Here is a 15,291-nt window from a genome sequence, read left to right on the forward strand (position 1 = left end):
AGCATAGTTGGAGATGGTAATCCCGGTTGAAGTGCTCCCATATCTTCCATGACTTCATTAATTTTTCTCAGATCATATAACAGTCTCCATTTTCCATTCCTTTTCTTGATTACAAACACCGGAGAATTCCAGGGCTAGTCGTGGGAACAGTATGTCTCGCTTTAAGTTATTAAGCAACTCGGCCTTCGGGCCTTATGTATCCTATTCCTCCCGGATCGAAGGGAAACAGATCCGGCTCCTTTTCAGGGCCCATGGGGCCTGGATCAAAAGGAACGTTTGGGTCACCAGGGGGCATAACAGCAAAGGCCTGCGATGGCAGTAGCGGCGGGGGGGCCGACGGTGTAGCAGAAGGATCGGTGGATGAGCCTGCAGCTCCCTCACTATCTGGCAAACCACACGTTGCTGACTGTGGTCCCACATGGCTCTTTAAGGCCTCAGAGATTGCTCGCCAGGTGCCAAGCAATCCCCCCGCAACCCTGTCGTCTCTAGTAGCAGTCCCACACCTTGACCTCAATTTGGTCCCATGTTTCAGGATCATAAACTGTCTGATTTTTAATAAAGGGAATAAGCTGTAAGGTTACCAGGACTGACTTGCGGAAAACGGACTCCACAATCAGTAAGATTTTAAAGTAGGTATGTTTATTCAGCGCTGGGCAGCACGGGGGGGTAGTCCTGCCAAAGTCGTGCGCACCTGACGCGGCAACTTGCCATTGTTATAAATGACTGAGTCCCAAATAGGATTACAATCAGAGTTTACAATTTATTAAACGAATAGAGGCAAGCAAACAGCGCTGGGTGCGCCGGGAGTCTCTGCTCCACCGGGACGCACACCTGTTACGTAAGGCGGCTGGTTTTTATGCTCCTAGGCTAATACATATTCATTACTACTTCTAGAAGAGGCAGGGTTATTATAATTGGTTTCCCGAATCCGAAGTCCTCCCAGGTGCGCCTGCTTATCAGTCTCTGTTAGTTTCTCGGGGGCCGCTCGGACAGGGAGGCTCATATTCTTCCTCCTTATCTAGTGGTCTCTTGGCCGGCTGTCAGAAGTTACTGCACATTCGTGCAAAGTCAGCAGTTTTTCTCCGAAGAAATCCCTTTGTTCTCTTCTCGCCTAAACCCAGGCCTCAATGTTAACCCTTCAAAACCCCTTAGTGGCACGAATTGCTGGACCATTTCTTACAATTCCTCCCTTTTTTTTTTTTTTAATCATCAATTCGTGTCTCTCCTTCAACCTTTGTCAGTAACAATTGGATTTCATCAGTCAGTTCTCGGGGTGTCCACTTCTTAAGCATCATTATCGACACGTCACCTTTTCTCTCCACTGAAGTCATCACAAATTGGGTGCTATTTATTACTCGCCGTATCAACAACGTAAAGCAAGGTATCATACAAGGTATAAACAATAATGTCACTATACCACATAAAAATAAAAACAGCATCCTTTTAACCCATGGTTCACCAGGCAACCATGAAAAGAAATCCCAATCCATACCCTTCCAAGTTTGTACTGGGACGTGGGCTAGCTTTCTAATTTCCTTTGTTATCTGCTTGACCACTTTTCCATTATCATCAATCTGTAGACAACAATTAGAATCGTTCAGTTTTCCACATACTCCCCCTTCTTCTGCTAGTAAATAGTCTAAGACCATTCTATGTTGGAATATAGCATTTCTCATTTGAGTGGATTGGTCAGCCAAAAGATCCAAGGCTGTCGCTGTTTGATTTGTTACAACTTCGAGGATAGCTTGCAACCTAATTATTCGGTTCAAATTATAAATAGGTTCTCGGGCTCCTGATATCAACTCATTTGGGTTCCAGGTGGCTGGCCCATAATGCTGTATGATTCTTTCAGGAGGCCATTCATCCTTTCCCCATTTTTGGGCACTATCCCCGGCTAAGGAAGTATCAATAGATCGTTTTACTCTGTTCAGGTCATCATATAATCTTATTCCTAAATGATTTCCTTGTGTTTGTGACAATAAAAAGAACAAGGGTCTTATGTACCCCCCATAGCATATTCCCGACCAGTTTCCAGGTAGCCTCTTGTAAGCATGTTTGCTACACACCCAATAATGTCCCTTTAGGGCCCACGTCCCGTTTGGAAAATGACCATCCCATCCATCTTTACCCTTTGGGGCGTGATAATACAGAGTGTCCTTGTTACCGAGTGGTCCTGTTACAATGTCTGCCCCGTTTGTACTCGTATATGCACGCTTCCAAGCTCCCACGTTGGGTTTCCACTTACAGTCACAATTCAGTTCTCTTTGGCGACCTGTCATATTATAAGCCTTTTTCGCCGTCCAATCTTGAGAGTGTGGGAAGCGCCTTCAATCATGGGGTTGGGCCCGCTTTCAAAGCTTGTGTTACCATTCAGCCCTTCAGGGTGATCCAGCTCCTGGAAAAACTAATCACAATTTTATTATGGGTTTAAAAGGTTCTCATGTTATTTTTCTCAGGACAAACTGATCTTGGTGTGGGAGAAGTCCGGTCGAGGCACTCTCACTCGGCGGTCAATACCCATAGGGGTTGCCTCCCTCGGTAGACCATACACGCCGCAGTGGAGGGTCCTACCCCGGTCTTGCCTTCTCCCTTTCCTCCCTTCAGCCTTGTCCTCTTTATCCAGTGCCCTTAATTCATGCAGAACCTCATTGCTGGGATATCAGTTCCTCTTTAGTCTCAGTTTCAGTTCCCCAGGAGTGGACTCAACCCTCCAGGCTTCGGTAGTTATTGGTCCTTTTATTCTGGATGCATGGGTCCAACCCCTTCTTGCTGTTCTCACAGCTGTTTCAGTAGTAAGTAAAACAAGGTACAGTCCCTCCCATCGGGGGTTCAATGATTCTTCTCTCCAGGTTTTTATTAAGACCTTGTCTCCTGGTTGTATTTTATGAATAGCAAATCCTAAAGGTGGTGTCTGAGTCATCATCCCAATTTCTCTTATCTCCTGTAATCTCCTTCCAATGGTAATTATGTATTTCTGGATACTATGATCCTCAACTACATTGTTCCCTAGGGGCATCCCTTGAGAATAAGGCATACCATATAACATTTCATATGATGATAATCCAGTCTCACTGTGTGGTTTGGTTCTTATGTTTAAAAGTGCCAATGGTAAGCATTTCGTCCAGGGCAGCTGTGTCTCGATCATTAACTTAGCCAATTGTTGTTTTATTGTTTGATTCATCCTTTCTACTTTCCCTGAGCTTTGTGGGTGCCACGGAGTGTGGTATTCCCACTGAATACCTTTCAAGGGGTACATCCTTCAAATCTTTGTGGCTGGCGTATGTTCGATTATTTCCACACAATTGTGTTCCAACGGTCCTTCTTCTGGAACGGTTCCTAGAAATACTGCTGGATATAACAGGTTAGTCGTTTTCAAGGTTATGTCATCTTGTTCAGTTAGGATTGCCTGATATTTCATCATCCGGCTGGGTGATAACCAGTGCCCCCCCCCTTTGTTCCAAAACGGTTGTTACCATATGTGGTCCAAAAACTTCAATACGTTTTCCCATTTGAAGGCAAATAATTTTCTACTATCTTTATCAAGAGGTATGCAAAAGAAGGCATCCTTTAAATCTATCACGGTAAACCATTTATATTTCTCTTTCACAGATGTTAACAATGTGTAAGGATTAGCTACTACCGGGTGAATATCCTTTGTTATTTCATTTATTGCTCTAAGATCTTGTACAGATCTATACTCGCCATTCGGCTTCTTTACTGGAAAAATTGGAGTATTGTATTCCGATTTACATTCTTCCAGAATCTGATATTTGAGAAATTTGTCAATAATTTTCACTATTCCCGTGCCTAGCTTCTATCTTAAGTGGATATTGTTTGATTCAAACAGGTTTGGCTCCTTCCTTTAATTCCACCTTTACCAGTTGTGCCAGTTTCGACTTCCCTGGTACATCTGTTTCCCGTACTGTTGCTATAACTGCATTTTCTACTTCTCTTGGAATATTAACAAAGGGTTTATCTTTGATCATTAGGATTTGGCCTACTTTGGACTCAGGTACCTTCATTATTAATTCTCCATCCTCAAAGGTTATTGTTGCATCTAATTTGGCTAATAGATCCCGTACCAAGAGTGGCATCGGGCATTCTGGTACATACTAAAATTTATGGGTTAGTTCCTCACCCCCAAAACGCAAATCAAGGGGTCGTAAGAATGACCATTCTTCCTCTTTCCCTGTGGCTCCAATTATTGTAGTTGTCTTAGTTCCTAATCGTCCTTTTAAACTATTTAACACTGAATATGTTGCTCCTATTACATTTACAGCCTAATTAACACAGAGAAAGAAGCTCCCATAACCAACAAAAAATTCAAGCCTGTCTTCGTTTCCTAGCTTTATTTCAACTAGTGGACCTGCTAGGGTAGATGCCCCAGGTCCCCATCATTCCTGACTGTTGTTTGTCCTGCAGCCTAAGACAATTTCTTTCTGATATCAGGGGCTGATTGCCCTGGAAAGAGGTTAGCCAGTTGCCTCTCTCTTTTTTTTTTTTTTTAAGCCAGGTCCATTTTTTTTTTTCATTGCATTTCAAAGTTGGTCCAGAAATTCAAAAATTCCATAAATTCCATAGGGGTTTCTTTTGCACCTTGTTGGAACAGATTCTCAATTCCCAATAGCCAATTTAACCAGATTTTAGTATTTACATAATTTCCGGGGTGATTAGGGTCTCAGTGAGGGGGTCGGTCAGGGGAATGCAATCGTTGAAAGTTCCCTGAGCGGTCCCATTGGCAATCTGAGCTCACACAGGAACTCAGGTTGTTTCAAAAGTTAGCTGCTTTTCTGTTTCCACGACAACTCTCTCGGACCCATCACGGTCCCCCTGCCCCAGAGGGCTCACACCCGCGATTTAGAGATCTCAGCCTCGGGTTGAGACGGAACTATTAGCATTCCTACATCCTCTTCCCCTGCTCATTCAACTTCAAACAGCTCTGTTAAATACTACATGCCACACAACCTTTAACACCTTCAACAACCCTTTTAACACTTCCTTTATCTTTCTCCAGCCCGTACTTTTCTAATGCCAACACCAAAGGCTCAGTCAGGGGCCAACTTAATTCCAAACCTTTTCCCTCCAACATGCTGAAACAACATATCACTATACAACATTTCATCCTATTTTCCTTCTCTCCTCAAAAACATTAATTGCAAGACACTGTTATAGTCGATTGATCCATAAAGTGGCCATTTAGTTTATATGGTGGCCACCATTGATTGCAATACTTAGTGAAAGTCCTCTTGCTTTCTGTGCCCCCATTTCTAACAATATCCTTCCAATGTGCCAATATGCACCCAAGGAGGCTTTTTCTTTTTTAGGACGTCTTTTTTTTTTTTTTTTTTTTGGATTTTCCCCTTTTCTTTGATTTCCCATTCCCTTTTATTTATTTATATTAGTTACTGTCCCTTGTTTCAATTTCCACGCAAACCTTTTTATTGCAGGTTTTTACTATCTTTTCCTAATCTTCTTCCCAAATGTCCCAATTCTCTGGGATTAAACTCTTCTTTCCACATACAAACTTTACTATTTCAGATTATTAATGAGCCCCATTCCAATCATAAATCCGCAGGACTTCGGAAAAACACCTGAAGCACTCAGCCTTCTGTCTTCTAAACAAACAATAACACCTTTTCCACAAAATTTACATTTCAATAAGACCGAATTTCAAGCCAAATGCTAATTTTTCTCATGCACTTTGTTAGTAAGCCTACACAAAACAAGGAATCACTCCTGTGTATCCGTCAAGATGGGGGTTTAAAAAGGTATTGAGGCCTAAATAAATTCGCTCTCCCCCTTCTTACCAAATTCCCAGGGCTCAGGCCCGAACCACCAAAGAAGTGACTCTCCGTTCTACCACTTTGATAATCAGTCAGCCCCGCTCCCCCGATACTTGGGAAACTGACCGAACACCACCGCGAATATACCCAAACTTCTAAACTGTTACTTAGATAATGCTCCCACCTTCCTCCTTGACACAGTCAAAACATTTAAGAACAAAACAGGATTACAAGATGCACCACCGGGGGTGGATTGTTAGGATATAGAGGTGGTAGGTTATCCAATGACTCCCATTCATCATCTTTTTCTTTTTCCTTTTTTTTTTTTTATTTTTTATTTTTTTGTTCTCTTCTTCGTCAAACTTCTCGTCTGCTTTTAGTGTAAATATTGAGGCTGGAAAAGGACATGAGATCCTGATCCATAATCCTGCATAATCACTTTCCTCCTGGCTAAAAGGTTCCTTTGAATTAACATGTATATTTAAGGCCTGGCAAACCCAGTCTTCAAAGGATCCGAAAACGGGCCAAAAGACATGTGGTCTTAAAGGCTCCTTTGGCCATTCTGTCATACAATACTGAACCATTTTTAATTTACTTTTTCCCTTTTCTGGGGCCCCTATCGTTCCAATTTCTAATCATTATCCCTAATGGACTTTCTGGTGGTATGTCTGGTAATTTGCTCCCTTTTCTCTGGTCCCGGGTCTTCAATTTTGTCTGACCCATCTAGGAATTTTACTGTGGCAATTCCTACAGCCCTTGGTTGCCTTAGTGAGAGTGTCTTGCAGGGGGTTTAGGACCTATCACCCACCCACGAATCCTATAGGAATCGCTTCGGTCCTTCACCGGCCAAGTCCCTCGCGGGAGATTGGAACCGCGGTTAGAAGACCTCCACAATCGCTTCGGAACTACGTTCCGTCTCAGTCACACTCTCACACACACAGGCAACCGAAACCCACCCAACCGAACGGTATACGCCTTAAATACTTACGACTCCGTCGTCTTCGTTCGGATCTTCGCGCGCAGAATTACGGGCAAAATATAGTGCTGCAGCCGGCAAAGGGAGCTCATAAAAAAATCTAAATCTTTGCTTGCCCTTATTCAGGTTCAAGATGGCATTAGCCCTGACCTGACTCGAACAGGAGCCACCAAATGGTGGGGGCGCCCCTCCTAGATCAAGTCAGAATTCAGGAACCAAGACCATCCCGGACGAGCCCCCAATTGTTATAAATGACTGAGTCCCAAATAGGATTACAATCAGAGTTTACAATTTATTAAACGAATAGAGGCAAGCAAACAGCGCTGGGTGCGCCGGGAGTCTCTGCTCCACCGGGACGCACACCTGTTACGTAAGGCGGCTGGTTTTTATGCTCCTAGGCTAATACATATTCATTACTACTTCTAGAAGAGGCAGGGTTATTATAATTGGTTTCCCGAATCCGAAGTCCTCCCAGGTGCGCCTGCTTATCAGTCTCTGTTAGTTTCTCGGGGGCCGCTCGGACAGGGAGGCTCATATTCTTCCTCCTTATCTAGTGGTCTCTTGGCCGGCTGTCAGAAGTTACTGCACATTCGTGCAAAGTCAGCAGTTTTTCTCCGAAGAAATCCCTTTGTTCTCTTCTCGCCTAAACCCAGGCCTCAATGTTAACCCTTCAAAACCCCTTAGTGGCACGAATTGCTGGACCATTTCTTACACCATGGTTATATGCAGCAAAGAGTTACATATGCATGAAGTTTCACAATACACCTATACATATTCATAACCTGTCCCCGCTTCATATTAAAATTAGTTCCAAGGAGTCATTTCCATAAACTCCTCCCATCTGCACTTGCGCAGTGTATTCTGGTGGTGGTCTTCGGGGGTCGTGGGGATGAAGATTGATGACTCTTCCTCATCACCGCTAGTTGACCTCTTGTCTCTGCGCAGACTCAGTTGCTTCTTGGATCTTGTCCATCCACAGGACCAGTTTCTACCAGTTTCTTAAGATAGGCTCACACTCTTATTAAGAGACTGACCTTGGTAAAGGGGCCCAAGGCTTCTTGCTTTAATTAATTTGCACAAGCACCATAGTTAGTAAAGACACTAAGTAGGATCCTAGTTTCATGCCATCAGCACTCTATCTCTACTTGATAAGATTCCCCTAACTCCCTCTCTCATCCCCCCCTTTTCTAAAAAGTTAGTAAATTATTATATTCTCCTAACTCCCTCTCTCAGGACAGTCTTTGTTTCTAAGGACGTATGATTCCCCATAATGCGCAACTGCTTACCTTCGGCCAGCGAGGGGCAGTTGTGTGCGCGGGTCTGCTTCTCTCAGCTTGAGCTTCCTTCCAGCTCCGGTACGCCCATTTACAGCGACTTTCTATACGAGCTTCTTTGAGCGGTTTGCTGAGTTTGGCCGAACCTATCTTCATTAGGCGATCAATGTCCCTCTTCCTGTCCTGGTCCCTGTTCTGTTAGCCTGTCCCTGTTCCTGTTGTTCATGTCCCTGTTTGTTTTCTTCAGGTCCCTGTTCGTTTACTTCAGGTTCCTGTTCGTTTTCTTCAGGTCCCTGTTCGGGTGCCATTTGTGGCGTAACGACCACACGGACACCAGGGTTCTTTTATGATCAGTAACTGCTACTATGACAGAACTTCATCATACCGTGTTGCATCCCATACTGAGGACAAGCTCCCTTCTTATACTATTCGCCCCACAGCCCCTTTTCCACTAACTCTTCATTGGTCAAACAACTTTGCCTGGCAACCAGCAAACCCCCAGCAACTTCCATGCCTTAACGGCGGGAGAACAAGCAACCCAAGACGGCCTGGCGTCGCCTGAATCACCCTTCTTTGTTCCCTCTAAACTCTTTACATTCCTGATGGCCTCATCCTTAAGAGTCCGATGTTATCACCAACCATGGGGCTTGTCGACCCCCATGGCCACACTCCCACATCTCCCCCTTCTTTTTTAACATCAACCATCTTCTTGACACGAATTGTTGCTCCATATATCACAGAAGGGAAACAGGATGAAATGTTGTATACTGATATGTTGTTTCAGCATCTTAGAGGGAAAAGGTATGGAATTAAGTCGGCCCCTGACTGAGCCTTCGGTGTTGGCATTAGAAAAGTACAGGCTGGAGAAAGATAAAGGAAGTGTTAAAAGGGTTGTTGAAGGTGTTAAAGGTGTGGCATGTAGTATTTGACAGAGCTGTTCGAAGTTGAATGAGCAGGGGAAGAGGATGTAGGAATGTTAGTACTTCTGCCTTAACCCGAGGCTGAGATCTCAAAATCAGGGGTGTGACCCATCTGGGGGGATCATGATGGGTCCAAGAGAGTTGTCATGGAAACAGGAAAAGGCGTTTTTATTTGCAATGCTTGAAATGTAAATTGAGAAAAATGATTGGAATTCATCAATTTTTATACTTACCCAATTTGCCAAGGTCCTTCTTAGGAAGGGACTCGCTGGAAAAATTGGATGCAAAAATTTCTTTTGAACAAGGACAGTCAAGTTTAGTTCATGGTACTAGATTGAAAGGATGCCTTTTTCTGCCTGCCCGTGGCAACTGAAAGCCAGAAACTCTTTGCCTTTGAATGGGAAACTCCTAATAGAGGATGAAAAACTCAGCTTACTTGGACTGCGTTACCACAGGGGTTCAAGAACAGCCCCACCATATTCAGGAAACAACTAGCCTGTGATCTTGAAGCTTGAAAGACCCCTTTGGGAAAAGGGGACACGGTTGCAATACACAAATGATAGCTACTGAAGAAGAAAAGGAATGGGTATAATGGACTTACTAAAGTTTTTCAGCACTAATTCTGTGAACCCAGCCTCTTTCCTTAGTCATGTTTGCATCAAGACCACGGACCATGGAGTATTCTCCAGCTGACCAGACTTAAAGGATACATCCCTAGAAGATGCGGAGGATTGGTATATAGATGCCAGCAGCTTTGTCCACCAGGGAGTTCTCCTCACAGGATATGCAGTAAAAAACTTCAGCCCCAAAGGTGGAAATCATCGCCTTGATAAGAGCTTTTGAGCTGGCAAACATTTGGACAGATTTGAAATATGCCTTTGGTGTGGTGCATGCACACAGGGCAATTTGGAAGGAGAGAGGACTTTTATCTTCCTCAATTAAACATGCAGAAGAGGCTGATAGCAGTTATTAGGGAAGAAGGAAAAAGGAGGCCTAGACAGGAACAGCCCTGGCTAGGCAAGGATCAATGTGCCCTATGTAACAAATTTGGGCGTTGGAAAAACAAATGCCCGGAATAGAAAAGAAATGGAAAAGGGAACCAGGGAAGGGAGGTGGTGTTTGCACATGCAAAAGACGACTGGGGAAGACCGGGGAAATCTACCCCAGCAGGTCCACTTGTTATAAATTACTCTTTTAGCCAGAAAGAATTAGCACTTAAAGCTGCAGACTTAGGGAGCATCTCCCGTCCATCGGGCAATACCCATTTACCCCCATCGGTCTCTTTTATACCCATTTGAGCCATTTTATCCTTTTCTGGCTGCATAAAGCAGAGCAATGTATATATGGGCCCGTGCAAGTAGCAATGCGGATTTTTCCCTTCCTCCTTTTCCCAGAACGAGCAACTACATTGTAGGGCATCAAAACCAAAATCCTTCCAGCAATCATAACATGGAAATTCCTTTAAGTCTTTCCCACAGTATTAAGTATTATATTAAGTATTATTATATGTTATTTATACATTATTATATTATTAATTATATTAATTATTATATATTAAGTATTAAGTATAAGTATTAAGTATTTCCCACAGTCTGGGCAATCTTCCCTCGTTCTTATAATTCTTATACTCATTAATGCTGCCCTTTTTGCCTCCTGATCCGCTAGATTATTACCCCTAACCTGAGGGGTGAGGCCTTTTTGATGCCCTTTTATATGTACTACGGCAATTTCTTTGGGCTCTCTGATAGCTTGTAAAACCTGGGTAATCAATTCCTGTTGTATTAAACCCTTTCCTTGTGAATTGATGAGCCCCCTTTCTTCCCATATTTTACCAAATGTATGTACTACCCCATAAGCATATTTTGAATCTGTATATATTGTACCGCTTTTATTTTTCAACAATTTTAGGGCCCGCAATATGGCATATAGCTCGCAAGCTTGGTCAGACCAGCTAGGGCTCAAAGGTCCAGATTCCACTATCTCAAATGTTTTCCCATTTACTAACGCGTATCCTGATTTTTGCTTTCCCTCGACTACTCTCGAGGAACCATCCACATATATCTGTTCACCGATGGGTAATTCCACCTCCTCTAGATCAGGTCTCAATTTCGTTTGCTCTTCTATATTTCGGAGGCAATCATGTCCTAAGGACTCATTTGGGTCCCCATAAAGAAATTGAGCAGGGTTCTGTAGGGAGGTTGTTTCTAATGTTAATTTTGGAGAGGAAATCAAAATTCCTTCTTATTTTAATAATCTGGCGTCAGTGATCCATTTCTCTGCCTTCTGTTGCAGTACCCCGCGTATATTGTGTAGAGATATTACTTTGATTTCCCCCCCCCAAAAGTGATCTTCTGTGCTTCTTCCACTAACAAGGCAGCAGCTACCACTACCTGCAAACAGTTTGGCCAACCCCGGCTAACCGGATCCAATAATTTAAACAAATAGGCCACAGGTTTTTTACTCCCTGCCCATTCTTGGGCCAGCACTCCGTATGCCGTGCCTTCTGCGCTGTTCACAAAAAAAAAACAAAACGGCCTCCTTAAATCTGGTAAGCTTAACACTGGGGGGCGTACTAGTTCCTTCTTTAACTTGTTCAGTCGTTCCTCATCTTCCCGAGTCCATTTCAGCAACCTGTCTCTAGTCAGTTTTTCATAGAGAAATTTTACCTTTCCACTATAATCCTCTATTCATTGTCTACAGTAGCCTATTAATCCTAGTAATTGCCGTACCTGCCTTTTAGTTCGCGGGGACGCTAAAGCCAATATTCCACTGATTCTGTCTGGGTCTAACTTTTAGTCCCCTTACTTAACTGGTGACCCAGGTACTTTACCTCTTGCTCCACAAATTGTAATTTTGGCTCCACAACTTGTAATTTTGCCCCTCCTTTTTCTTTTAAAGGGTACAGATTAACTCGATTCTCTGAGCCAATCCAAAGGCTCGCATATTCGCTCTCCTCTAAACAAAAAGGTTCCTTTGCATTTACATAAACGTTTAAGGCTTGGCAAACTCCAGGATCACCAACCCCAACCAAACGGATCACCGGCCTATACTTACCCACCCCGTGGGTCTTCGTTCGGCCTTCATGCACAAAGATTACCTAGGGGTTTTGCCAGCTTTATTTGCTTGCTGCCCGAAATTTAGGGTTCGTCGGTAAAGGGTTTGAACGGGAATAGTCCCGGCGAAGGCTGCTGAAATCGGCGGGGCGCCCCCTTCGATAGGTTTCCCAATCAAATTGCCTTTATCTGAGTCACAGCACCAAATTTGTTATAAATTACTCTTTTAGCCAGAAAGAATTAGTTTATTGAGTAAGCGATCAGCAAGCAAAACAGCGCTGGGCGGCCGGGGGAGTCCATGCTCCTCCAAACGGGACGCGCCCTCCCCCTTTCGCAGTCCCCTTTTATCATCAGGTTCTTCCGGGGTTACATGGCCCCTTTCTAGTACTGCAGCTGCGTCGATTGTTGCTAGGGGGTCGTCTCTGTCCCTCTGGTGGTCGCGTGGATGAAGGCAGTAGTCTTCCTCTGCTTAGTTTGCAGCGTTTCTCCTCCTTATTTGGTCATGTTAGTTTTTCTTAAGATAGGGCAGTGGGTTATCGGGTTGGCAATTGTACTGTTTACACAAAGTTCTCTCAACCGTATATCTGAGACATCAACAGGCAGGATGTCTCAAGGTTTTTACCACCGCTTGAGCAACTCTTTTTGTTCCCTTCTTAATATAACCATGAAAAATAATGAACAAACATTTCTTATACATCACACACTGGTTATAAAAATGAAGGAGGGAAAGGAGGTGGAACTCATGGTAGATACAGGGGCAACTTATTCATTTTAAATAAAGCACTAGTACCTGTAGGAAATGATTATGTCATAGTAAAAGGAGCAACTGGCCAATCAGAAATGGCATACTTTCATAAACCTTTAAAGTACAAACTTGGGAAACAGTGGGGCATTCATAAATTTTTATATATGCCCAGCTCTCCGGAATCACTCCTGGGAAGGGACCTACTGGAAAAATTACAAATGACCATATCATTTTAAAACAGGGAGATTGTTCTGGAGGTAGATGACCAGAGATATGTGGAGGTACTAAGCCTAATGATATCAACAAAACCCAAAACAAAGGAAGAGGTTAATGAAGATATCTTGAGTCAGGTATTCCTGGGTATATGGGCCACTGAAGTACCAGGGAAGGCAAAAATGCTCCTCCAATACAAATCAAACTTAAGGAGGGGAGACAGCCACTCAGAATCAAACAATACCCCCTGAGAAGAGAGGATAGGGAGGGAATTAGCTCTATAATTGAAAATTTTCTGCAATTAGGATTATTAAAAGAGCGTCAGTCTGACTTCAACACTCCTATTTTGCCTGTTCAAAAACCTGATGGATCATACTGGGTTGTACAGGATTTACCAGCTGTTAACAAGGTAACTGAGGACCTTTACCCTGTGGTGGCGAACCCATATACTTTACTAACATGCTTAACACCAGAGCTAACTTGGTTTATCGTTTTAGATCTGAAGGATGCCTTCTTTTGCCTCCCTCTCCATGAAGCCAGCCAGAAAATCTTTGCATTTGAGTGGGAAAGCCCTAAGAGTGGGCGCAAAACACAGCTCACATGGACAAGGTTGCCTCAGGGCTTTAAGAACTCACCCACCTTGTTCGGAGAACAACTTGCAAAGGACTTGGAGACCTGAGAAGCTCCACCAGGAGAAGGAAGGCTGTTGCAGTAGGTAGATGACCTCCTAATAGCCACCCAGACAGAAGAAGCATGTGTGGCCTGGACGGTGAGCCTCCTAAACTTTCTGGGACTCCAGGGGTACAGGGTATCGAAGAAGAAGGCTCAGGTGGTAAAGCAGAAGGTGATCTACCTGGGTTATGAGGTTAGTGCCGGACAGCGGACCTTGGGGCAAGATCGTAAAGAAGCGATATGTCAAACCCCGAAACCTGAGACAATAAAAGAACTGAGAACCTTTTTGGGAATGGCGGGGCGGTGCAGATTGTGGATCTATAATTATGGATTGCTTGTAAAACCGCTGTATGTGCTCATTGCAAATGGGAACAGGAACCTCCAATGGACAAAGGAGGCCACGCGAGCCTTTGACCAACTAAAGAAGGCTCTCATGTCAGCTCCAGCTCTGGGACTTCCAGATGTGAATAAGCCATTCTTCCTCTTCTCCCATGAGAAACAGGGGATTGCCCTGGGAATACTAGCACAGGACCTGGGCCCATATCAAAGGGCAGTTGCTTATTTTTCTAAGCAGCTGGATGCCTGGATGCCTCAGAGCCGTTGCAGCAGTGGTGCTAAATATCCAGGAAGCATGCAAGTTCACCTTGGGCCAGAAAATAACTGTGCTAATGTCTCCCACTGTGTCCGCAGTGCTGGAAGTGAAAGGTGGTCACTGGCTTTCCCCACAAAGGTTCCTGAAATACCAAGCTATCACGGTAGATGATGTAGAAATAGTGGTAATTAACATTGTCAACCCAGCTTCTTTCCTCAGCGGAAACCAAAGGGGAGCCAGTACACCACGACTGCATGGAGACCATCGACCTACTCCAGCCGCATGTGGAAATCTGGTTCACGGATGGGAGCAGCTACGTCATCAGCGGAAAACGACATGCTGGGTATGCAGTTACCACTTGCAAAGAGGTAATAGAATCTGGACCTTTGCCAACAGATACCTCTGCACAAAAGGCCGAGATAATTGCTCCGACCCGTGCCTTAGAAATAGCAAAAGGAAAGAAAATAAACATCTATATGGACTCAAGATATGCATTTGGGGTTGTACATGCACATGGAGCCATCTGGAAAGAAAGAGGACTGTTGAACTCGCAAGGGAAAAACGTCAAACATGAAATAATGCGATTATTGGAGGCAGTTCAGCTGCCTGAAAAGGTAGCAGTCATGCACATTAAGGCACACCAGAAGGTGAGCTCAGAATTGGAGGAAGGAAATGGTCTGGTGGACAGAGAGGCAAAAGAAGCAGCAAAAGGTGAGGTAGCAACGGAGGAAGCCCTGATTCCAGACAGGCAGATTCCCCTTGAAGGTAAGCCAGTATATAACAAAAAGGACAGAAAATTAATTGAAAGTCAAAAGGGAGAGTATAACCAAGAGGGATGGGCTATTACCGAAGAAAGGAAAGGGAAATCAGTCATCCCCTCTAATTTGCTATGGTCACTAGTAAGGGAAGAACACTGGAAAAGTCATTGGGGAATAAATTCCCTATATAACTATCTGATTGGGAAAATCACGGCTAGGACTTTGTATGCTACTGTCACACAAGTAACCCGACAACGTGACCTCTGCCTCCAGACCAACCCCAAAAATACCCCCAAACTGAAATT

The 15,291-nt window shown here is 44.0% G+C and overlaps 2 long non-coding RNA genes across 2 annotated transcripts; both read right to left on the reverse strand.

Moving 5' to 3' along the window:
- Positions 1 to 1,161: 1,161 nt before the first annotated feature.
- Positions 1,162 to 7,474, reverse strand: LOC308184844. Its single transcript, XR_013942944.1, has 2 exons — positions 6,772 to 7,474; positions 1,162 to 3,348 (listed from the first exon to the last, which is right to left on the reverse strand). It is a non-coding gene; the product is annotated as an uncharacterized lncRNA (long non-coding RNA).
- A 476-nt stretch (positions 7,475 to 7,950) lies between these two features.
- On the reverse strand, positions 7,951 to 14,988 carry LOC308184846. The gene is made up of 2 exons (XR_013942946.1): positions 12,008 to 14,988; positions 7,951 to 9,797 (listed from the first exon to the last, which is right to left on the reverse strand). It is a non-coding gene; the product is annotated as an uncharacterized lncRNA (long non-coding RNA).
- Between the last annotated feature and the right edge of the window lie 303 nt (positions 14,989 to 15,291).

Source organism: Anser brachyrhynchus (assembly GCF_964034855.1).
Source record: "Anser brachyrhynchus genome assembly, chromosome: W".
Lineage (NCBI taxonomy): Eukaryota > Metazoa > Chordata > Aves > Anseriformes > Anatidae > Anser > Anser brachyrhynchus.